We start from the raw sequence: 26,849 nt of genomic DNA, 5'->3' as shown, positions 1-26,849 counted from the left end.
TTATTTTTATGTTTTAATATTTTTAACTTTTATGAGCATTTTCTTGGCTTCTTTTCTGACAGCTCTGCATTTCAGAACTTGCGTTTTTATATTTAAACAGCAAAATGTCCTAAAGTCAGAATACAAAATGAATAAATTAAGCCCATTAGTATACTGAGATTAGGCCATTTTGTTGTTTTAGTTTTTCATTTGAATGGCTTTTGTTCTGAACTTGAGCTTTTTGTTATTATTCATAAATACACTTATGTTTTGAAGCAAAAGCTGGGCCTGAAAATAAGCCTAAGGTGTGTCACTGCATTATAATTTCCAGTTTAATATTGTATAACAATTTATTTTAAAATGCTGTACACAGCAATACAGAGGCTACTCCTTTTGTATTTTTGGAAGAAAAGTCAGACCTCAGTTTAGGCTTTGGCCTCATTAAACCAGCATTATAGGATGTATAAATCTGGGGGCAGAACAGCTCACTGTGCTGCTTGTTGACCAATCAGAAAACTCCAAAGAAACAATTTGCAGTTTTATTTTGGTGTTGTGTTAGTACATCAGAAATTGGTCATTTATACTGTGATTTTTTTTTAGTTGTGAGAAAAATAGAAAGAAAAAAGTTATTTTTTTCTGTGTTCTCCAAGTTTCTTTGACCTCAGAGTTAGTATCTTAAGAGATCACAAGGAGAGAAAAAGGGCCTCCATTTGTGGTGATGCAGGAGACTTGACCTCTGCAAAAGCAATTGTTTTAGAATGAGTGAATTTTTTTTAGGTGTGATCCTTTCAGAGGAGACTTACACAAGTGGATAGATGTTTTAATTTCAATTCTGGTAAAACTCATTAGTGCTGTAAAACACACAACAGGCAGAAATGAAGTGGCCCTCTGAAGAGCAAACTGCTTTAAAAGGTATTACATACTTTGGTCTGCCACATTTTTTTTGTTTGTAAGTATGGCAGAATAAAGTATATAAAAGCTTGTAAAACTGTTCTACCTTCAGCCGCTGTTCTTTGTCAACTGGCACTGTCTGCTATCAATCCACAGCACAAGTCCTGATTTTAGCGGAACATAGGGTTGATAAAAACTTTCGGGTACATGGAGTGTGGTGACTGAAGTCTATCTGGAAAAAGACAAATCTGCTACGTACTACTATAATGCAAGCCCCAAACTTAACAAAGGTTGAGCACCACCTCCTTAACTTGTTAAGGATGGGTCTCATGCTAGACAGACAAATCTGCCAGTACTGACCAGCAAACAACAGTGACGATTTGTTTCTCCCTGCTTTCTGTGCTCATAGCAAGTCCCTTATTTCTTCTTATATATAAACTTAGAAAGCTGTCAGGATAACAGGATTTGTGTTTGCCTGTATTTTCTGAAGAATACAAAATCAGAAGCTTAAATGTATGTCATTTTAGTGACTTCAATCCCCACTGATTTGTCAGAAAACTACAAATCAGAAAACTACAGATTTTTATGAGGCACAGACCAAACATATGACATAAAAATCTGGACAGTTGAGAAGTATGGAAGCTAAGTGTAAACATATGAGACTGTGTTACACTGTCTTACTGACAGCACTTGTTAAGTACTTCATGACTTTGAAAGTCTACAAAATACTTAACACTTTTTTCTGTAACTAATAGTACATGTAGCAGATAAAGCTCCATGCACTACAAAGAATTATGATGGGTCTCCAATTACAAACTTTAATTATGTGTTCTCAACATGAATGCCAAGATTCACATCTCGAGCTTCGCTCTCAGGTTGAATTTCTTGGCATCCATGTCTCAACCACATCATAAGCAATTTATGATTGATGATCTGTCATAATTCTCTATGTTAAGCACTTATCTGATGTCACAACAGTGGCTTAACAAGCTTGTCTTCTTCCTGTTTTTTGAATGTAATCACTGCAATCAGTGCATTATATCCTTATTACATGTCGGTAATTTTTAATAACAAATGGGAGCTTTAAGAGGCATGGATTTTGGAAAATAAACGTGATATTCTGAGTTTGACAAAATGATGGCTCAGGGATGATCTGATTCCTTCAGAACATATCACTATGTCTCACATTACTACCATCCCACAAGTCCAATACACCATAATGCAGTAATACAACTGCATTATAAGCTAACATTCATCATTCACAACTGCTTGTTTCATTTTTATGTAGTCCAGGAAACTTGGGTTTACTAAACCTACAGCTAATTGGAGATCTGAGAGCAACAAAATCATAACATTGATCAAAGGGGATGCAATAAGAGCTTTACCCTGCTAATCATACATCCATATCATATAAGTACAGGTTATCTTTCTTTTTAATAAAAATGTTCTATCTAACATTATGATCAGAATACAGCCAATCATAAACAGCTAATTGTTCTACTTGCCTAGTTTGAAATGCAATTCTTATCATACAGTAATTAACTCAATGATCTATGAGCAACATAGCTTACAGCTACTGAGATGTCACCCCATATTTAATAAATGTAAGTTGATTTTGGTGCTTAACAAGTCATTCATTCTTGTTAATGCATGTCTGTTATTAGCAATGCAGTTTTCCACATAAAACAGCATGTGCCTTAAATATTTTTAGAATATTTTTAAGAAACATTGCAGACAATTCCCACATAGTTTTGGAAGTAAATGTCATGTATTTGTCACATTGTCTAGTGTTCTTTGTAGTTAGCAAGGTTGCATCCTAGTTTGAATGTTTTTGAAGTTTCTTTTCTTATTGTTTTATGATTCACAGATTTTGGCTGTTGTAGTATTTTATAAACTTGTGTAACATTTCCTGTGGAATCTTTATTGAAATTAGTCTCTGTTTTCAAAACATCATTTATTTAATTTTGGGTTACAGCTAACAACATGGGAGAAATGCAATAACAACTCAATTGACTTTGAAGGGATGAGTCACTACCACCAAGTAAGTTCTGACCTCTTGTTGAAAGAGTTGAACAGTATCTAACAGACCAATAGCTAAACATACTATTATTTCCTTAGGCACAGACATGGTGTTATAGAACTAATATATGGTGCTGTAGCTCTGTTGCACAAGGAGGGTTCAAGATGGAGCTGGGATATCACTTGCCACACTTTTTCTTTCATTCCAGAGAAGTTTACTGAATGGAACAGTTGTAGGAAGTTGGCCTGTATTGTTCCTCAATACTGAGTATCTTGCAGAAAGGTAATAGCTTATTTCACTGAACAGAAATACTACCAGTACAATACTGCCCAGTTTTATGACTGGGTCACCAGACAGAGAGAGAGAGAGATGGATGTTGTGTTTGATATATCTAAAACTCTGCAAAGATTCCATCATCATATATCATGGGAGATGGATACAGATAATAAAGGCTATAGAATACAGTTCAAACTAATAGAGTGGAACTGTGGATAAGAACTTAGCTAGTTGACAAGGAATACACCATTATAGCTGGGGAGGATGTCTGAAGGAAAACCAGCAAACAACAGCCATCCTGAGGTCCTGTGCTGGGTTCAGTCCTGTCTAACATATCAGATATCATACTAGTATTGGAGATGATGGGGTTACTATTACTCCTGTAGTGAAAAATGCAGTACAACGTGAAAGAGCAGTGATGAGGCCACCTGGAAGATTGGATGCATACAAATGTGAGTGGACTCAACTGATGCTACAGATCACTGGTAACACAGTGTCTAGATTATTGTGTCTATTTTGGTGACCACATAGAGAAAAGGAAATGGGATTGATAAACCCATGAAATAATTTATAGTTCATATTTCAAGTAATAAGTTTGTGCAAAGGCTAATTTAAAATGCAGTTTCCAAAATAAAATAAAATGTATTGACTCCCACCCAAGTTCCAAGATATTTCTTAAATAATTGCAGAGATCTACACTGATGAATGTACCATTTACATATTACATTTTACATATTGTAACATTTAACTTTGTACAAGTGCTGATGTAGCATGCACATACCTTGAACATACCTTGAAGATCTTTTCCTTCACTTTTCTCTCTACTGTATTGATAATAGTTCAGCATATCTACAAACTAATTGTTTCTCATCTCCTAATTGTATGTGGCTGATGTGCCAAACTTAATTTACTTTAAACACCTTCTCCCCAGATGATTTTAATTTGAACACAAATTTAATCAGAAAAGGGAGACATTACTTGCTCAAAGTACATGCAACTGCAATCTGCTTTGGAACTGCACTCCTACCTTCTGGTTTTCACTGATTGATTTTCTTAGTACTCTCTCTAGCATGCCATGCTGCAATATTCACTTCTCACTACACTTGGGCTTCCCTCCACTCCTCTACCCTACCCCCAATTCCAACCCAGCCCCGCTATATCTATATTTATATTTCTGTAAATCCCTCCCCTTTTATCACAGTGCAGTCACCTCCTTCACTCTTACTAGTTATTCCCCACACTCCTCCACAACTAACATATTCATCACATCCTCTTCCTTTCTCTTTTAATATCATCATTTCTACATTTCCTTTCTACCCATCCTAGCAAAAAATAGACTAAAAGCCAACAAGGCAACCATGGCAATAAAAAATCAGTTTATTACAAGACATAAAATGGATGAGCACTTTCACATAATGATATGCTTCATCAGATCTCAATAAAATGCATAAAATCAAACACATTTATCTAGTACAAAACCCAATAAAAACTGCTAATCTTAATGAGGGGTGTGTATCTAGGTCATGACTTAATCTAGTCCTGCATCTACGCCCATTTAGCACAGGTTTTATGCTAACTCTAGCCATCCTAGTCACTCTGACGACACTCAGATCATGTCATCCTACTTTTACCATCCTCCTTCACCTCCTCCTTTATTTCTCTACAAGTCAGTCTTCTCCGCTGTATACTCTTCATACCTCAACTACCATTACCTCATCACTTAACTTCCTGTTCCCCCCACAGTTACTCCAATATCTCCCCAGCTTACTTCCTACTTCCCTAGTCCTATACTCTAAACCCAAAGCAATCAAATACTACAAATATGACAAACAAAAAGTTATCACGATTAGAAATAGCTCTCCCAAAATACTTAATCCATCCTTTTCTATCATCACTTAGTGCGGAGACATCCACCCAAACCCAGGACCCACACAGACTATTAATTTCAAGCACCAACACAAAACTCTAAAGTTAATAACCACCAATCTCAGGAGTATAGGAAATAAAATCTCCAGCTCCCACACCTGGATTAACCAGTATAAACCAGACTTCCTAGCTGCCACTGAAACATGGCTAATCCCTAGAATAAAAGACACATAAATTCGCCCTCCAGGTTATGACATATTTAGACTTGCTAGAACACATAGGAAAGGAAGTGGAGTTGCCCTACTTTATGCAAATACCTATACAGTAATACCCTTTTCAGACACCATTCCCAAATTTTCAAATACAGAAATTCTGATCTCCTTCCTTAAAATGAATACATTCAAAAATGTATGATTTATTGATATATACATCCTTTCAGGGCAAAACATTCCAATTCTTGAGGAAATATTAGCCTGGGTTTCAGGCTCTATCCAGAACGGAACTATCATACTAGGTGATGTTAACAGACTGGCAGTCTCTCTCCTCAAGCATCCCTACAAACATCATAAATCTCATTGGCTTCACCAAACATATTAGTTCCCCAGCAAGGTACAGTAAAAACAATTCCCAGCAATCCATCCTGGATTGGATATTAGTCTCTAACCCTTCAAACTACTTTTCATCTGGTACACTCTCATATTCTTTAAGTGATCATCTTGCAACTTATATGTATAGGGGCCCCATACAAGCAAACAAGGAACATAAACTATTGTCCACCCTAAACCTTACAAAATTTACCTAGAACATTTTCACTCAGATATTAAACATAATAAATTGGTCCTTCCTACAAAATCTTCCCCTTAACAAAGCTGTCAAAAGCTTCCATGCACTATTCCTAATAATACTAAATTATTTTGCCCAATTGCATATAAAATGAATAAAACACAGTCCTGCCCCTTGGCTAACCAAATCCTGCAAACTCCTTATGAAACAAAGAGCTCATGCATGGTGTTCATAGAACAAGAACAAAAATGAGTATAACTTGCATCTGGTTAGACAACTTCATAACCAAGTAAAAAAACAAGTCACATAAGACAAAAAGCTATACTACAGTTCTTCTCAAAACATAAACAAACATAACCCCCCCAAAAATTCTGGGCATCCATCTCTTCCCTCTTCAAACCAAAAACTAGAAAACACCCAAACCCTATTCAGACAATACTCCATTACAAACTGCAATCAACTTTGACAACTACTTCACTGAATGCACATCTAAATTCATTCCCAGGTCCTGCTGATCATCCCCACACTTACAAGTATATCCCCCTAAGTCCTCTGCTTCCTCCTTCTCCCAACATTTTTTTCCTAAAACTCATCCAAACGTACAGGACTGCCAGTTGTCTCATCCATTATCTCATCCTCCCTGTTCCAACCCTTCCTCTTTCTCCTTCCAACCTGTTCCTACATCTCTTTAAAAAAATACTGCTCAAACTTAACCCGGTTCAACATCTGTTAATAATCTCCCTACAAAATACCTAAAATTTGCTGTTGATGCCACAGCCTATCCAGTCAGTATTCTTATTAACAGATTCATAGCAGAATCCCATGTTCCAGACCTATGGAAAAGATCTTTTTTTATCCCACTGCATAAAGGCAGAAAATCTACTGAAATCACACATTTCCAGCATATAGCCATACTGTCCCCACTCTCAAAAATTCTTGAAAAATGTATTCATCATCAACTACTGCAACATCTTCTACATTATAATCTACTCTTTAATACCAAACACAGTTTCCATCCAGCTCACAGTACTTCCACAGCCCTACTGTCCTTCACTGAGAATGTTAATAAAGCAAGAGAATCTGACAAACTAGTATCAGCTCCATTTCTAGAGCTCTCTAAAGCTTTTGATATGGTCTTTCACTCAACTTTTCACTCAGCTCTCAAAACTTGGCCTATTAATCCCCTCTATTAATTGGTTTCACAGTTATTTCACTAATAGACAGCAGTAAGTAAAATGGCAAAGGTCTACCTCACCACTCTTGCCAACCTCAACAGCTGTCCCACAAGGACCTATACTTGGACCTTTACTCTAAAATTTATATCAATAACTTGCATACAGCCTCTGGACAAGGTACTCTTATTCAGTGCAAAGATAACTTCACCATAATATGTTCTTTTACCAGTCTAACACACTTACAACAAATTACCCAACAAGCTTTCACTTCTATTGAAACTTGGCTCACAAAAGCACAGCTCATTATCCACCCAAACAAAACTAAGATTCTACTCTTCACTCCTAAATCACTAACCCCTAACAATGTTCTATTTGAATTTTTTTAAATAATACAAAAATTAAAAGAGTTCCTCATACAAAATGATTAGGATTAACTATTGATGACAAATTTAAGTTTGACCTACATATTCAAATTACTATTAAGAAAGCAACTCCGAAACTACTTCAAACTAGGCTTACTTTAAAGGAATAAGCACCTTCTGAATACACCTTCTAAAATCACGCTAGCCAGATCATACCTCCTACCTTCACTGTTAATGAGGTCAATGTGGCTAATGTGTCTCTGAATCACTGGTTTCCATTATTGTTTTATAGGCCCTTTTTACCACAGTCTTACTGCTCACTGCTAGACCATTTCTAAACCATGTCTGTAAACTCAGCCATTTCTAAACCATGTCTGTAAACTCAGTACTAAAACATTGCTGTACAAGACAGTGTGAAAGACTACAAAATAATCATTGTTCTACAGTGATAAATCCCCCGTTTCAACCGGCATTTTAGCATTGTTTGAGGAATGCTTCAAATGTAAAGCTTTATTGTTTTCTTTTTACTACATACATATATAAACCTGTGCTGCCTTCCTCATTAGTATACACTTAATATTTATAGTCAGTCACTCCTTGGCATCGAGGGACAGATCCATCATTATGTCTCAGGCTACATGAGTTTGAATATTGACTCAAATGCCTGTGTGAGCTGGAGAGAAAGGGTGGGAGTAAGCAGGCATTGCTAGTTCACTAATTCCTGGGGGAAGGGAGGCGGCTTTGTCTCACCACATTGGTGACAACTAGCAGGAGCACTAGATATTTACACCATGGAATTAGAATGTATTGAGCCCACACTGCCTTGTGCAATGTGCAAGTTACACAGTGAGTTGAGGATAATTTAGCATGCGGAGGCATTTTTCCCCACAGATGGCAGCCATCCATGACCTGGCCAGAGCTTTTGACACAATTCTCTACTCATGCATAGTACACAAGGTAAATAAACTGGGAATAAACCACTAAGGCATTGAAATTGATAGAAATCTACACTTTGACATCCACATTTCACAAACTATCAAAAAAGTCCATAAAAAATGGGAACACTATATAGGCACAGAAAATCCCTCTCGAAAAAGCATGGATTATCCTAGCCCAAACTCACTTCTTGTCTACTTTAATGTATGCTGCTCTAATTCTTACCCAACTTAGAAAACTTGACCTTACCAGACTCGAATCATGTTATAATAAAATTGCCAAGTTTGCAAACAACTCCACATTTACAACCCACCATTGTCAGGCTCTAAGGGAACTGCAATGGCTGGAACTTCCCCAGCTACTAACCTATCACCTATTAGTCATTGCCTACAATGTGGTAACACAGCCAGAAAAAAAACACTGCACTAGGCCAACTTCTCACCCATTATAATACAAATCATCCTCTCCGATCTTCGACAAACCCCTCCTCTGTATGTCTAGGGCTAACAATACTGCAGGAAAAGCACTGTTCTCCCACTCCATAGCTAGAACCTGGAATAATCTCCATCTTGCTCTGATTTCTGCCCCTACCTCTTCTCACTTTAAAAACTCACTTAGAACACACTTTAAGAATAAGTGGCTATGCCCATGTATTACATAAGTCCTCAAATTATTCTACTTATATACCTCACTTCCTAATATACCTACTGTAATATATATTACAGTCTAGGTCTTCTCCTAATGCTGATTGAATTCATAGGTTCATAGGTTCATAGATGTGTATTAGGCTAATGGCCCTGGAGCCTTTAGAAGCCTATCCCATAGGATTATCCTGGCATTGTGCCACCTGACCTTAGTTCCCAGTGCCTCTGTCAAGTAAAGCCACTGGAGTGATCCCTGTGGTGAATTTTCTATTTCCCATCCACTCATCAAGATTTCTCTTGAAGACAGCCAGTGAGGTGCTCTACTTGACATGTATGGGAAGTCTATTAATTAAAATATTACATTAAATATTATTATTAATAATATTATATATATATATATATATATATATATATATATATATATATATATATATTAAATACTGAATTAATAAAATATTTGTATTCTTATTCTATTAACCATGTGTAACTATTTTCCCTGTATATATGTCTTGTTATGTTCTTCTGTTGTATACTGTATTTTAATACATTGTTTGAAAATTCTCTGTATACTGTATTTTAACATATTGTGTAAAATTTTACTTACTGTAGAGCTCTTCTCCCCGGGCCTCCGCTGAAAATGGACCTGTGTCCAGTCAGAGCATCCCAGTTAAAAGATGTAAAATAAATAAAATAAATAAGTCACCTGCTGGATTGGCAACTGGCTCAAAGATAGGATGCAGATAACCAAATAGGGGAAGTTACATCCACAAAGAGGCCAGTCATCTGTGGAGTCCCCCTGGGATTCTGTTACTGGGACCTCTCCTGTCTGGCATCTACTTTTCTGATCAAATGCCAATAACAAAGGGCTCTGGCTGACTAAGTTTGTAGATGGCTGCAAGCTGGGGGAAGTCATTGAATCCTAAGGTGACTTAGCCATCATGCAGGAAGACTTGTCTCAAGCAAATCAAGGGTATCAAAATCATGGTCTGAAACTAAATGCCAGAAAAATGCATTATTATAGCCTTTAGGAAGTCGTCTACCCCAGGGAACTACCACACTGACAATACAGCTCTAAGAGTTGACCCAGGTGTTTGGGATTTGGGAACTTATGTGGACGGTCACCTAATTTTTGACCAACATGTGTGAATTATTGTAAGAAAGTCCTTATATGTTGCACAGCTTTTAAGCACAGGGATTGAGTCTAGATCTCGGGATGTCATTGTCCCCTTTTACTCAGCTCTCATTAGGCCAATCATTAAATATAATGCCTCTTTTGGCATGTATCTGTCCAGACACATGCAACAACTGGAACGCCCACTGAGATACCTTACTAAAAGGATACAAGGCCTAAACATCTTGCCCTACATGGACCTACTCAAAGCCCTGTCACTATACTCTGTAGCCTACAGACTGCTAAGATGTGACCTGTGCCCATCATACAAGGCACACTTCAACCCATTTCTGATGGATTTACTGCACATCAGCAAGTCAAATGGCATCAGAAATACATGGTCTTGGGATATAAACATTGTCATTGATTCCTGGAAACTTTGTGGCATTAAGTCTAACTTGTCACAACAGTTATCATTCAATTCTGCATTACCAGGGGTCTCCCAATTCATAGATACTCATTTTGCTAACAACAACAACAACACAACCCTCTCATAGTTTGAGCAAATAAGTGAAAGTTTCAATAGTGCACTGCTAACGGGCCTTTCTTAATGTCTGGAAGAGACTCATAAATCCTTTTTAAGTGAATTCTTAATTTTCCCCTTCATAATATGCATCACAGGAAACACATTTCTGCAAAGTATACTACTGCTGTGGTATTGCAGTTATATCTACCAGGGCAAGGGACTGACCTCTGATTTCTTTTAACTGAGATATTTGTTGTGCCATAAATATACCTACATTGTCTGCACATCCCACGTTTGGACATTTTTTCCATTGTGAGTTACTAAAATATCTGATGGTCTTAATATTCTATGGCCTTCTAAAACTACTTTTGGCTCAACACCTAAAATTTGCATGAGGTTCAAGGATATAGCTTTTTTCCAGTTGGAATTTACAGTTTTACTGATGTGCCCTGCATCCATTGAATAAGATATGATGAAAGAGTTAGAAGTCCTAGCTTGAGCTTTACAGTTTTTCTTCATAGTGAACCCTAAGTCTTTCAGAATGAATTTGTAAACCAGACCTTTACCACTAATAACTGCAGCTGCCATCTTATCAATAAGCTGAACTTTGTTCTGTCTGTTGATGAGCATGTTTTTAAGAACAGGCATTTCTTCTACAAATACATTATTCAAGGAAACAATCCAGGGCAGTCTTATTACTTCTCTTTTCACAAGACTGTGCTACTAGTGGAAAGGATGGCAGCTGGTTTAGTGGAAATAAGTTTGAAAAAAAGGTTTGTTTGTGATACAAAGAAAACTGAAAACAATGGGACACATTCCTGTAAATTCATTAGCAGTGCGTACCTGTTGCAGTGAAGCTAACACAATGTTCAGTCTTTGGGTGATGAGCAGTATTGCTCATTGAATATGTAAGATGCCAAGCAATCCTGCACATTGAAATGCACTTGATCGTGGCTACAGACATACTGATGTGTAGTAGCGCATGTGCAGACAGTGTAAATAGAGAATTTTTAAATAAGCCTATGGTCAGTAAGCAGGTACTCTTAAACAGAACAACTATACATAAGGCACATTGGAATAGATGAAAGACAGGAGTAGCCTAACAAATAACAGTCACTGCTCTGAAATGAAGCCGGGATAAACCTAATCATAATGAGGGACAAATCCAGTAATAATCCTGGACTATTTGGGACACTTTTTCAAATGTTATTACTATTGACTTGATATGTTGCCGGAACCCTGTGGCACTTGTGACTAATTCTTTGCTCTCTAGATTGTGTAACTAAATAGGTAGGAGGTTCAATTCTCATCACAGGGAACTTCTGTGTGTCTTTGCGTGTGTGTGTGTGTGTGTGTGTGTGTGTGTGTGTGTGTGTGTGTGTGTGTGTGTGTGTGGCTGCAATATAAGGTACATATAGCTTCCTGAGCAAATGTGCTGCATCAACTACCAGTCATGGAAAAAATTATGGGCTGGTGTTTGGAGTAATGGTTATGGTGTTTACCTCACAGATAAGAGAATGTGAATTAAAATATATTTCCAGAAGTGAAAGAAGTATCCAGCTCTAAGTAGCATATGATTATCTTTAGAGTAAAACTCACCACCAAAGGTCACACATTATTATAAGTTATTAAGAAGGACATAGCTAATATTGGAGTCAACCTCAGGGACAGAGCGGTATGACACTAATGGTCATGGAAACAGGATAGAGATGGACAATGCATTAATTGCAGCTAGTGGGCATGTCAGACATTCCATAGCATAGCATTGTCAGATGGATTGGGACATAAAGCACAGGCAGTAAATGCTTATAATAAATGAAATGTGAGGTGTGCACAGACATGCAGATAATACAAGTATAAAAATTCCATTGCCTTATATGTGTATGGATGGCGCAGTGGTGCAGCTGTTAGCATTGTTATCTCACAGCAAGAGGTTCTCCAGTTTGATTCTCATCCGGGGTGCATTCTGTACAGAGTCTGCTGTCCTCTCTGCATTCATGTTGGTTTCCTCGGGTGATCTGGTTTCCTCCCACATTCCTTAGGCATACGCCTGGACTGTTTCTCCCTGGGCCTCTGCTGAAAATGTGTTTTGTCCCCATTGGACTTTGCCGGTAAACAAATGTTAAATAAATAAAAATAAATAAATAAATGAAAAAGGAACGCTGCATGGATTATGGGAACTACATACATAAAACTTGTTCACTGACTAGAAGTAATGAAGACCAATTGAAAATATGATCATATGGAAGCAGTCCATTAATATCATGGCTGATTGTCTACGAATGTCAATGTATGTCTATGGATATGGTTCGATATGTGTGAAGGGAACACTACCCATGATAGATAGCCCCAAGAAGAAATAATCACAACAAAAATGTGCTTGATGTCTGTCATTATTTAATGACAACTGCTGCATACACAGTTTCAATGCTTTATGTGTCATGAAGGTAAAGTAGATGTAGCTTATTTGTATATTTCTTGCTTCTGCTACACATACACAAAGTAATGCAGTCTGACAAAGTACACCTCTGAAGACTGTATACTATCACATCAAAATCCAGTACATTCTCCCATTTGAGAACCTTAATAATGATCCATAATACCTGGATCATTATGGCCAACATATCTCACAGACAGGTGCAACAGTACCATCAGGTATTAACTAAACTCTAGAAACTACCTGTGGTCACATACAGCAGGTGTACAGCAGCCTCTAACAATGTTGATGTCTTCCGCACATTAGCCAGTATCTCCACTGTGTGACCATCAGCAGTGCCTTGCTCCTGGAGAAAAATTCTCAGACATTTTTGCCACAAAACAAAAAATGAAACAAGTATTTCACAACATTGATTATTTAAAGTGCATTATGGCAAACATCATGCAACAAAATGCATCATTATACTGGGCATGCTCATAAGGAAGTACAGCAATTACTGGATGAACCTGTTACCCCTCCCATAACCATAACAGACTGTGATAACGCAAGTGTTATGATACTTTGTGTCAATTATGTAGCATGACATACATCAATATCTGTTGAATAGACCTGAGAATTGCATTTGAATGTACATGGCTTCCATTAAAGGGATTATACAACGTGGTCTGTCTCTACTCAACTCTAAAATGTACAGTAAATAAAATTGTCATCAGCAATTTCCCTTGAGAAGCCAATCCTGAGTGCTACCACTTTGTTACAGTCATTATTTACACTTTGGCAGACATAAACACCTGCCTACCTCTGCTCACATTTCATTGTGCTGTATATCAACCACTGACACCACAGACAGAAGTGTATCTGAGATATCATGAAGCACACACATGAAGGGATTATATCAGTAGTAATTTCAAATGGTGATGTCTCCCTAAATATTTCATATGCCTTAAAATCCTTCAACCCTGTTAGTGTTCACAGTAGTGTGTTTGGGTGTGTATGTGTGTGTGCGTGTGTGTGTGTGCGTGTGTGTGTGTGTGTGTGTGTGTGTGTGTGTGTGTGTGTGTGTGTGTGTGTGCGCATGACAGTATCTTTTGGATAAGCCAGTCCTGTCTGTCACTCTTCTCTTCCAAAATGACATTACCAGATTCGAATCTTTCCTTATCTAGGTCCACAAACTAGAGAACCGCATATTAAATATTGATGACATGGACAAGATCAATTAAAGTTGGCAGAGAGCACACACTTAAATAGTTGACTTCAGTGGTATGTATGAAGCGATACAAGTCACATAAAATGTGTTTGACTTATCAAAAGAAGATGAAGCTGTGCAGCTCTTCACTCTATGTTGATTTATCCATATTATAAATAGGTTCATAGGTGTGTACTAAGCTAATGTCCCTGGAGCCTTTACAAGCCTAGCCCATAGGATTACCTTGGCATCGTGTCACCCAACCTTAGTTCCCAGTGCCTCTGTCGAGTAGAACCACTGGAGTGATCCCCAGGGTGAATTTTCTATTTCCCATCCACTCATCAAGATTTCACTTGAAGAGGGCTAGTGAGGTGCTCTGTTTGACATGTATGGGAAGTCTATTCCATAGCATGGGCTGTCTCTGGGTTATGAACCTGTCCCTCTAGCATGTTCTGTTGGTCGTGGTAATGAGGTTGAAGCCTCTGGAGTGTTTGGTGTGGAGGGATTGGCATTTCGTTAGATGTAGCATTTCTAACAGAGGTGGGTCAAACACGCCTTTGTAAGTAAAGCAGAGATCACCTCTAAGTAGGTGATATGAGACAGAGAATAGTTGGAGTTATTTGAGTCTGTCCATATAGGACAAGTGTTTAAGGCCTAGGATCCTCTTTGTGAGGTACTTTTGTGGCCTTTCCAGTTGTTGTAGGTGTCTAGTAAGGTACATGCCAAATGGGGCATTGTACTCAATGATTAGCCTAATGAGGGAAGAGTAGAGGGAGACAATGATGTCTTTCTTCCTGGATGGAAAACCCTTACTAATGAGATAGCCACATAGAAGGACTTTCTGATTACAGTGGCAGTGTGGTGGTCAAAAGAGAGGTCACTGTCAACCTGTGTTCCCAGATCTCTTATAATGCCTTCTGTGTTAAGTGGACTACCATTGATGTGGTAATTCATGAGAACTGGGGTTTTCCCAAAGGGGATTATGACACATTTTTTGGCATTGAGCTTAAGGCCATGGTTCTGACACCAGTTGCTGGTCTCAGTGAGGCCTTTCTGTAAAATGCAACATCACTTGGGGAGTTAATAATAGCTCCCAACTTGCAATTGTCTGTGAACATTGTCAACCAGAGTCCCTTGGTATTGGTCTGGACTTCAGAAAAGTAGATACCAAACAAGAAAGGACCCAGGACTGAACCCTGATTGACTCCACTTGTGACTGGTCAGCAGTCTGACTTGAACTCAGCTACTTTCACACTTTGGGTTCTATCTGTGAGCCAGTTTGCAACCCACCTAGTAATATAGGGGTTGATGCCTAGCTTAGTGAGTTTTTCTATGATTCTTGAGTGGGGAATGATATCAAAGGCCTTGGCCAGATCAAGGTAGGCTGTATGAACCACCTTGCCTTCATCCTCAGCTCTGGTGACTGACTCAAAGAAGTCAACCAGGTTGAGCAGGTATGATCTACCCTTCACAAAACCAAATTGTTTGGGATGCAGAGTTTGGAGATTCCCTATATCCTACTTTATTATGTCCATGTTGATGCGTTTCATATCTTTGCATATCAAACTCATCAGGCTAATGGGGAAATAGTTCCCAAGGTCTGTAATCGCTCCTCCTTTGCGGAGAGGGATGACTGCAGCAGTGCACCATTTGGTAGGGAAAAAGCCTGTGTTGAGGCTGTGATTGAACAGGGTACACAGGTGAGGTGCCAGTTCACTCTGTAGTTCATGTAGAACATAGCTAGGGATATTGTCAGGTCCCATAGAAGCTGTATTCTTGGCCTTGGACAGTGCTGTTTTAACCTGTGCAGCAGTAATACTGGGTGCCTGGCAATCTACTGGTATTGTGATTGGTCCTTTGGGAGGGAGGTAATGTTGGCACTGAATTTGTCAGCCACTATATTGGCAATATCTGTTGGGTCAGTTTAGGAGGTACCATTGTGCAGTAGCTCATAGCAAATCTAGGTTTTGCTGTGGAGATTCTTTATATAACTATAGAAGGCCTTGTGGTTGTCTTTACTATATGCTGCAATTCTGTTTTCATAGCTAGCTTTAGAGGATTTGATGATGGATGTCAACTTTTTGTTGAGGCTGTTAAGCATGCTTTTCCAGTCTTGGGACTTCACCTTATTCCACATCAGTTTCCTCCTTCTATTGTAGAGTTTGTTTATGGCAGGAGACCACCAGATTGGCTTCCTTTTTTTGGAGTAAAGCATCTTGGTTCTATTGGGTATGGCGAGATCCATGCATTAGTGTACGTGTTTGTACAGTGCATTGGTGTATGATTCGGTGGTCATGCATCTATTCTCCATTTGCATGGGTACTGTGAAGTTAGCCACCTCTGTTTTTAGGAGCCCAAAGTTAGCTTTGGAGACGTTTTTCATGGTGGTTACCTTTGCAGGGGGAGGGTGGAAGGGATTTGGACTTCCAAGGTGATTAGTTTGTGGTCGGATCTAACCAGGGAGGAGTTGACTATTGTTGTAGAGCAATGGTCACCTATGTTAGTAATGACCAGGTCAAGGATGTTGCTACCTCTAGTGGGGGTAAGAACAACCTGCTCCAGGTCATTGGAATTAATGAATTCCAGGAAACATTGGGCAAGTGTATTGGTACATGAGTGGTTTTCCCAGTTAATGGAGGGGTAGTTGAAGTCGCCCAGTATGAGAGTGTTAAGTTGGACCCTAATATTCTCCAGGATGCTTAAGAACATGGAGTGTGAGTCTTGTGACATGGTTGGAGACCTATAGCAGGCTACAACTTGAATCACAGTCTTACCCATGCTAGCTGCACCTGAAGTATCTCTGATGCTTTATGTTGAGCTACCAGTCTGGAGGTGTGTGCATTCTTTATAAATATGGAAACACCACCACCTTTGGAACTTTGGTCCAAGTTCTGGGGCCGAAAGGTGTGCAATGAGTTATAGCTTGGTAGTGCAGGGGTGCTTTCTGCTGCTTTGTACCAGGTCTCTGTTACAGCACAAATGTCGATGTTATCCATTTTAAGGAGTGCTTCAAGTGAGTGCATTTTGAGATTTAGACTTCTTTCTTTGAGCAGCATGACCCTCAGATTGCATTTGTTTGTAGCTGTTATGGTGATAATTTGGTCTTTGGAACACCACCTAAAAAAGGTACTATAGGGTTAGCAAAAGCCTTGGCCAGTATCCAGAAACTCAGGGGTGACAGATGCAGGCCATTTCTGGCAAAGCATCAAGGTCTGTCAGTCATGTCATCCCAGGCAGACAGATACTATATCCCCTTAGAATGACACCAGAAACGTAGCCAATTGTTGAAATCAATCATTTTCTGTTTGTACTGTGGTATCATTCTGGGTGATGGTAGGATGCTGCTCAGGGCTAGGGTCATACCTGCCTGGGCTAAAAAATCCAAGAGCTCCTCCATGTCTCTTTTCATGTAGTCCAGGGAGGTACATCTCAGGTCATTCACACCCACACGTACAATGACAGAGTCATATTTGTACCTGTTGTTGAGGGACCTGAGTGCATGTGGCGGATCCTGGCACCTGACATTCAGCTGACTATCAAGTCACCTATGACTAGTGTGTTGGGCATGCTGTTTTGCCTTAGGGGCTTTGGTTGAGTAGCACACTGTTTAGGAGAATTATGCATCTCATGATTAGTGTTGTGGTGGTCAAGTGTGTTTCTGCCTTGGAGGTCTCTGCTGTTTGGGTACATTTTTATTGAAAGTCTCTGCAAAGCTGGGTGTGTGATTTGTATTTTTATGTGAAGGCAGTGCTGGTGTGTGTTCTGGAGGGCTATGTTTTCCATGTGGTATGGTGCAAGTGTTGACCTTCTCTTAACCAACTATTCTGGCCTTGGCTGGAGAGTGTGTGGCTTCCAATTTGGATATATAAGTGCATCTCTCACAAGTCTGGGTGTTGGAAGGTAAGAGGGGAGGATTGCCAGTGTACATGAGACAGTTGCTACATTGCCTCAGGATGCCCAAATTCCCCAGGTTAATAGGAGAAAGCACAGGGAACTGCCCTTTAGACATGCCTGGAGGGTTTGGTATTACTATTGAGGACTGGAGCTGTTTCCTTGTAGAACGTTTAGTGCTGGTAGCACTTTTGTGTGCTACAGTAATTGCTACAAGATGTCTGGTAAAGTGCTAGACTAATAAGCTAGTAAAAATGCAGGAGAGGAGAGAACTAGCAGATCTAAGGGACAAATTGAAGAGCAGACTTTTGCACTGCTCAGATGCTTACAAACAGTCCTGGATACAACAAGTCTGAATTTGGACTAGACTAGTTACAGGAAAGGTGGGAAACAAGCTTAATGAATCCATTGCTACACATTCCAAATCCATTGCTACACAATCCAAATCATCTGTTACATAATCAAAATAAGTGAGAATAGCTGGATTTGAATCACTATCTATATATGTTCACACTCTGTAGAGCTTTATGTTAACTTTTTATGCCATGGGAGGCTTTAAACTACATGTGTGAAAAAGCACATGCTTCAAGGCCTGATTTAAGCATTGGTTTGTAATAGTCAAGTGTCTCTTAAGAATGCACTGCGAGGGATCAAAATCCTTTAGCCATGTAAATGTTTTCACAAATGTGAGTCAACCATATCAGTATTTGCAGCTCCATGCACTACTGTCTGTCACTGTTGTTGAACACTTATGCATTACTTATAAATTGCCAGATGTGAACACCTACCTATGCAATTCCACAATCTAGAGAACTGTATAGTAGCTGCTCACACAACAGGAAAAGGCTTACTAGAACTGTGAGAAAGAACATATTTAAAAGTATGACTTCATCACTGTTTGGCAAGGGAGATATTTACCTTACAATTGAGTGAAAGATTTGTGGGAGACCTCTTCCCATGTAAATATTACCATTGGGTAGACATGTACACAAAAGATCTGTCAGATAAGCCACACTCACCTGTCATTATAGTCACACATTCACTCTAGTTACTCATTGCCAGATTTGAATACCTGCCTAAGTCCACAAGCTAGATAAGATGGTATCACGTGTCAACACCACAGACAAGATGTTGCTACAAGTGTTATACAGAACATATTTGAAGCAATGACTTCACCAGTGTGTTACAAAGCAGATAACTGGACTAAAAGGGACTGATGTTGTTAGGGGAGCACTCTCCCTGTGCAGCTGTTTCTCCTGAGTGGAAGTACACACATCAAATCAGTTGGACATGTCAAGCCTACCTACCACTCCAGTCACACACATTCACATTAGTCAGTCATTGCTGAATTTGAACACTTGCCTAAGTACACAGTCTAGAGAACGTGGTATTAACAACCAACACCATAGGGGAAGTCTTGTAATGAGTGCCTGATAAGACTTAGTTGTAATGTACATGACATGTCTGGGTGAATAGGAATGTGTTTTGACAGGCAGACAAAAGAGCAATGTGTTGATCACACTTCACCACATACTACATACTGCTGCAATAACTTATACATCACTTCATTCATGGACATTCTTGAAATGTGAATTATATCTCTATGTGTCCCATTCAGTTGTATTGACCATTTATATGATGGATGATAAGATAAGCACAGTTGTAACCAGTGGATTACCATCCAAACATTCCTGACTGCTCATCTCAAGAACATTGCATGCAGTATTCATTTAGTTTGTTTATCATTGTACAGACTTTGTGATGTGTGTGCATTGTGCAAGATAAGTTCAAGGTATGCATGCTAAACAGATAAAGATACATTTTGAGCTACTACTCTGCATCAATGTGTCCAAAGGTCTCACTTCATCGGTATACATTTGGAAGTGTAATATGTTTCAATTCAAAAATCATTTAAATGATGTAGTAAGTAGAAAGCATCACAAAGAAATCCTTAGGTCTTGACTACAATGAACCAACAAACCATAAAGAAGTATAAGAAGCAAATGATATTTCTTTCAGTTGGCCACAGTCACATATTGAGGTGTACTAATGCCAAGTCATTTCTAAAACAGATGGCAACTTATGAGTGCATTTGTAATTATGTTTTTCAGCTTTTTAACTTAGAACAAGGAATAGCAATGGTTTATGGTTCTCCATGCCAAGTGTCATTTCATACCTTGCGTGCCTTATCTTAATGAGTTCTGTGTCATTTAAATGTGTGTCATGATCATTACAGTAAAGTGTTCATAATGTGGATACTACAAGGGCATACTTCTCCACTGTCCATAAATCTGCTGAATGTCCTCTTGCCTAAGTCGGGTCTATATTAAAATACCGAAACCTCACTTACGTGAATACCTAAATGCCGACACATAAATAGCGAACCGCGAAAACACAGAATGTCCTGAAGCACAAAATTCGAAATATCGAATTGCTATAGTTGGCCAACCACACCACCCGCTATGTACTGCCTACCCAAGCAAAATAAATAATCCACACTTCCCCATATCTGCACCTCACCCATATATCCCATACCCTAAAACATTCACTACATACAAATGTATCTAACTATAAACAAACAACACCCAACTTCGGGAAAAGTATAATTTATGTATACATTCAGCTACACAACTATATTACTAGACATAAACTTAACATAACTCTACTGCTAACCCTAAAGTAAAGGTTGCATGTATTACTATGTAAGCACTTACCTTAAACCGCACCCCAACTCTAAGGTCCATAACTATTGCTATACCAGATAACAGCCAGCTATGACAATTCGATATTTCAAATTTTGCGCTTCAGGACATTCGGTGTTTTCGCGGTTCACTATTTTGTGTCAGCATTTAGGTATCCGCGTTAGGTTTTGCTATTTTAATATAGACCCCTTAAGTCATGTTGTTGTGTTCCATATACAATGTTTGTTTTCTCGCAAATCACTGAAGACTGGAGTCACATCTATGTGTCATACTTCATATCCTATAGAAAATGCATGCTGCTGTTAAATCCTTTGTTATAGCAGCATCCTAAGTGTGTAGGAGCAATAGGTTCATAGGTTCATAGGTTCATACTAGGCTATCTGCCCGAGGGCATTTACAAGCCTAGCCCATAGTTTTGTGGCTTACGCCACCCCTTTAGTATGGGGAACTATACCCATTATTTTGCTGTGCCTCTGTTGAGCAGTGACACTGAGGTAATCCCTGGGGTATATCTGCGATCTCCCATCCATTGGTCAAGATTTCTCTTGAACAAGGCCAGCGAGGTGCTCTGCCTCACATATACCGGGATTTTATTCCACAGCATAGGGAGTCTTTGGGTGATGAATCTATCCCTCCAGCACGTCCTATTAATAGCCGTGTCGAGGTTTAAGTCTCCCGCCCTTGTGGCTCTGACGGATCTAGATTTTTTGAGGTGAAGCATATTCATCAAATCTGGGTTTGACATGGCCTTGTATGTTAGGCAAAGGTCACCTCCGAGCAAGCGGTAAGCGACTGAATAGAGCTGGAGTTCTTTCAGTCAGGCAGCATAGGACAGATGTTTGAGACCCTTTATCCTTTTGGTGAGGAACTTTTGTGGCCTCTCCAGCTGCTGCAAGTGTCGGGTCAGATACATTCCGAATGGGGCATTGTACTCAATCATTGGTCTGATGAGTGATGAGTATAGGGAGACTATGACCTCCCTTGATCTAGATGAGAATCCCTTCATGATAAGGTGGGCAATGTAGAAGGTCTTCCTAACTACTTTAGCTACATGGGTGTCGAATGACAGACTACTATCAACCTGGGTCCCCAGGTCCCTGATAACTTCTTCTGTGCTCAGTGGATTGCCACCTATTTGGTAGCTAGGGGTAACCCTGTTTTTCCCGAAGGGTATGACTATGCATTTTTGGCATTTAACTTTAGGCCATGGCTCTGGCACCAGTTATCCGTTTCTGTGAGACCCTTCTGAAGGATATCTGTGTCAGATGTGTTTTCTACTATGGCCCAGTTTGCAGTCATCTGCAAACTTTGTCAGCCATAACCCTCCTGTGTTTGCTTGTACTTCGGAAAAGTAGATGCCAAACAAGAGTGGGCCCAGGACTGAGCCCTGTGGTACACCACTTGTGACAGGCTTTGAGTCTGACATGGCGCCAGCAACTCTGACCCTGTGGGTTCTGTCACTCAGCCAGTTTGCAACCCATCTTGTGATGTATGGGTTAACATTTAAGCTGATGAGTTTTTCAATGATACCCGAGTGGGGTATTGTATCGAAGGCCTTCGCCAGATCGAGGTAGGCTGTATGGACTGCCTTTCCCTCATCAATGGCTTTGGTGACTGTTTCGAAAAAGTCAACCAAGTTTAGAAGGCATGATCTGCCTTTGACAAAGCCAAACTGGGATGGATCCAAAGTCTGCAAATTCCCTATGTCTTTATTTATGAGGTCCATTATGATCCTCTCCATGGCTTTGCAGATAAGGCTTGTCAAGCTAATGGGCCGGTAATTTCCAGGGTCGGTGGAGGCACCACCTTTGTGAAGTGGGACCACAGTTGCAGTGTGCCACTTCCTGGGTACGTATCCAGAGGTAAGACTATGATTAAACAGCTGTCCTAGCTGTGGGTTTAATTCCTCATTGAGTTCGTGGAGCACACAGCCGGGGACACCATCAGGTCCCATGGATGCTGTGTTTTTTGCTTTGGAGAGAGCAGTTCTCACTTGGGCGTTGGAGATGTTTGGCGGGCTGCAATCGCTTGGTATAGATATCTCTCCTTTTGGGGGGGAGAAGTTTGCACTGAACCTGTCAGCCAGTATGTTGGCAATGTCTGTAGGATCAGTAATCTTCACATCATTTTGAACTAGTTCTGAGCATATCTTAATTGTTAAGATGTTCCTATTTTTGAGCCATTGTCACTCCATTATTTTTGGTTTGCCGAGATGTCTTACACTTACAGGTAAAAAGATAAGAGCAGGGGTGGGCTAGCCATATACTAAATACAGAGATATGCAGGATACTTGTATTGCACTAACATATCTACACAGTAATTCACAAAGGAAAATGTTATTATAAAGAAAAAACATAAGTAGTGTTTGGCATAGTGCTAGATTTGAACACCTGTCAAGCTACATCAACATTCTCTAGTTCAGAGGATTATCTGATCACACCACAAAGCATCTTATATTTCAGGTACTAAAGCTTACATATTTGAAGGAATAATGAGAAAATTATGAAGAAATGGACTACGTGTGCATCAGACATAGCCATAGCAGTGCTGAGAACTGAAACATGATATATGGTGTAGCAGTGCTGAGAACTGAAACATGATATATGGTGTAGCAGTACTGAGAACTGAAACATGATATATGGTGTAGCAGTACTGAGAACTGAAACATGCCATATGGTGTAGCAGTACTGAGAACTGAAACATGCCATATGGTGTAGCAGTACTGAGAACTGAAACATGCCATATGGTGTAGCAGTACTGAGAACTGAAACATGCCATATGGTGTAGCAGCACTGAGAACTGAAACATGCCATATGGTGTACCAGTACTGAGAACTGAAACATGCCATGTGGTGTAGCAGTACTGAGAACTGAAACATACCATCTGGTATAGCAGTACTGAGAACTGAAACATGCATGTAGTGTTGTAGTGTAGCAGTACTGAAAACTGAAACATGCCATATGGTGTGGCAGTACTGAGATGTGAAACATACTATTTGGTGTACATTAACCCTGCAGCCTATTAAACATATAAGAATACCTGTCTCCTCATATTGCTATCATTCCTGCTTTCTGACACTCAATGTGCATAAGCAGAGATGTACAATAGCTGGTTTATTGTAGATGAAGGTACAATCTGCAGTACTTGCCATAAGATGTAAAGCATCACTCATTATTGTTGTACAATGCCAAGTAGTATGCAAATGCTGGGGATAAAAACTGAGGGTTGTTTTTTGTGGCCGTTCTTGACAATTTGTATGGTGTGTGAATCTATTTTTGATCAGATTAAAGGTGAGAAACTGTTTAGATAGGATAGTGGTGGAAATAGGGAGCAGGCAGAGGGTAGGACCCAGGGGGAAGAATAAAGTTATGCTAGGTGGCAGTGGGAAAGCAGCATAGTTATCCACATCTTCACAGGCTAACAGTGTACATCAACAAACACTTTGATGAATTTGAATAGTTACTGCTTCAAGGGTGTGTGACTACAAATTAATAATGCTATGTGGCCAATTGGATCAAATCAAGTGTGTCATACATACACATAGGTGAAGTGGAGAGCTATGTTTCGGGCATTTTTTTGTGGATTTTGTAGGCTAGGTGCATTTGTTTGAGAGACAGGAATGTTGAGGATGGTGGTTAGGAATAAAAGGGTTAGGTAAGTAGGTTTGGTAACGTATGAAGACAGACACATACAAGACAGCCAGAGAAGGTGATGGACACAAAAGTTTGGGGGCACCATAATTCAGAATTGGTAGGAAACTTTGGAGGTGCAGCCTCATGCAGCATGAATAAAGTCAGAATATAGTCCTCAACCTCTGAACTGTCTTCATAGTCTCCTGTTGCAGACAAATTGTACAGTGCCTGACAGAGAATCAATTTAGATATTTGATGCAGTATTTTCTCTTTTCTGCTAATGCAGGCACTGAGACCCCTCTCCATTATCTCCTCCATCAACCCTGTCAGCTCTTGACAGGTAACATAATCCCTACCTCCATTGGCACTACTTCCAGTGAGTACCAGAGCACCACACTCCCATGGCATAGCTACCTGATACACTTGGATCAGTTAGTGCATGAGTTGTGATGACAGCTCTGCCAGGTTGTGACCCAGAAGTGCTGGGTATCAGTGTTGCCTGTGGTGGGGTTGTGGTAGCCACATGTGGAGCAATGGTGGTCTGAGCCTCTGTATAGCTCCTCATGCTGGTGGCCATTCATGTTGAATCAGGATTTCTAGTCCAAATGACATTATAAAAAAATAGATATTGGGTGGGGGAGAGGTAACATAGAAAATATTATATGTGATCATAAATGCCATGTCATTTTAATATATCATATTCCATCCATATTGCCACATAAATATGTTAAGATTTGTCACATCCGGATATGAATGCGAAGCCACACATGTTAAATGGCACCATTTTATCTCATCAGAGTTATGTGACTATTGCATTTATGCTTTATGCATTCCACCTGATAAAATGCCATGTGACACGATTACAGTGTTTGTTATTCCAACTTAATGATTGCAGTATAACAAACTTCAAGGTAATATGCACTAACTGTTGCTGCTTGGATTTGAACCCACATACAGTGAAGTTGACTGAAACATTGGCTAATGCACTGTTGCAAGAGTTATTTGAGCTGGCATATATGCTATATAGAGAGAGTATGACTATTCATTAGTGTCTGTGTCAAACAATTATGGACTGATGTTCTCAGAACCAATAAAGTGAATTCAATTTCTGACCTATTATTGAATGAATACCATTCATACTTCAGCTATACTTACTATCTGCATCTTCAAGGCACTGTAGTCTTTCCTGATGAGCCTTCCTATTACCTTCTATCACTTCAGAAGCTATAGAGAAAAAAATAGAATAGTAATGAGAAATTTTTAGTGCTGGCCAGCCATGACATTTTATTGGCTATAAATGGGCCAGTATATTTACACAACTGAAGTGGGTCTTTGGTTTTAAAAATATTCTTTCCATCAGCAAAGGACATTCTGCTTGAACTTTCAAGTCAATGTAATGGTGACAACATTGTTCTCCAGTATATGTGGGATGCCAGTTGCACTGGGAACAGCCGTGGACAAATTACCCCCAAGCCTCAGACATGTACTGGCACCCAGCATAGTCTTTCTGCAACAGCCTTCAACTGTAGTGTTTTATTAGGAATCCAGCAAATATCCCGGACTCCTTCTGACACCACCTTTGGGCTCTAAGCAGAGTACTACCCTTGCCATCACCATCACCTGCCTACAATATCAGGAAAAATGACAGGGAATTTGCGCCCAGTTGAGATCTTGCATGTATCAGTCTGTGCGCAATGACAGACAAGCTAGGCAACTGCATTTGTGTGATACAAAGTACACACATTGAATGGAATGAAATCTGTGCATGATTTCTTCAATGTCCACTTTAGCTGTGAAACATGACAGTATGACTTGCCCATATGTGATCAGTATAAGTACAAATGTTTCACAGTGACCTTATCAATTGTTGTTTAAGGATGCTATCTCAGTTACTGTACAAATGATATAGTTGAACCTCTGGGCATGTATCCAGTTATGGTTCATGGCAATGACACCTAGAACATTAGCACAAACAAATAGGACATCACAATCTCACTGATATTGTTCTTAACATTCAATACTGTCCTTACATAAATTTAATTTATTACTATATTAATGCACTGGTTACACATAACTTATAAAAACTGTCATCAATAGCACCTTGGACTTGAGCCATCACAAAAAAAGAATCTGAAATTCTTTATCCTGTGTATTATTTGTTAATGCCACTTAAAAACTGTCATCTCCTGGGTTAAGTTAAGGTTTACAATACTGAGCATAAGAGGAAAATGAACAAATTCTTTAAATCCTGTAACTTTTGCACATTGATGTGTTCCTTTACTGGATTAATAATTTGAGGCATATACGTATTCCTGTGGAAAAGTTTCCATTGCATTATTTTTTGTAATATCTGTAATGCTGATGTGTGCTGAAGCCAAGCATATTTGTGCGATAGATGCAAAGTGTTGGTGAATGCGTACTTTTCTTTTCAG

Source organism: Protopterus annectens, chromosome 1.part0, assembly GCF_019279795.1.
Source record: "Protopterus annectens isolate FY-2018-M chromosome 1.part0, PAN1.0, whole genome shotgun sequence".
NCBI lineage: Eukaryota > Metazoa > Chordata > Ceratodontiformes > Protopteridae > Protopterus > Protopterus annectens.
The sequence above is the reverse complement of the archived record's forward strand: the minus strand, read 5'-3'. Positions refer to the sequence as shown.